This window comes from Octodon degus, unplaced genomic scaffold, assembly GCF_000260255.1.
Source record: "Octodon degus isolate 3935 unplaced genomic scaffold, OctDeg1.0 scaffold00129, whole genome shotgun sequence".
NCBI lineage: Eukaryota > Metazoa > Chordata > Mammalia > Rodentia > Octodontidae > Octodon > Octodon degus.
Genome location: NW_004524705.1, coordinates 77992 through 78493, shown reverse-complemented (window position 1 = coordinate 78493; position 502 = coordinate 77992).

Genomic DNA, 502 nt, shown 5'->3' with positions numbered 1-502 from the left:
GGAGAGATAGTTCAGTAGAATAATTGCTTTCCTGGCAAGCTCAGGGTCCTGAGTTCAATCCCTGGTACTGCAAAAATGAATGAATGAATGAATGAATGAATAAATAAATAAATAAATAACTGAATAAAATTTCAATTTTCGACCACAATCTTGAACTGGTTTATATTCTGAAAGATTTGCAAGGTTTCAGTATTTTCCATTTTAATTGTCTATGTGAGAAAACTGTTAAACCTTACATAAGTGAAATACCTATACCTATCATTTGATAGAAAAAAACAAATAAAAATGAACATTAGTGGTCAGAATATATAATTATCATCTCAAATCTCATGTATTTGGACTATTACTTTTCAAGTAGGGATCTACTGTTGACTATGCTGAGGCAGAGATTTGGCTACATTTTCAGAGAGCAGATTCTCCCGGTCACTCTCTGCACAGCCCCCAGCACCTCTTTGTTCCTCAGGCTGTAGATAAGAGGGTTCAGCATTGGTGTGAGGATGGT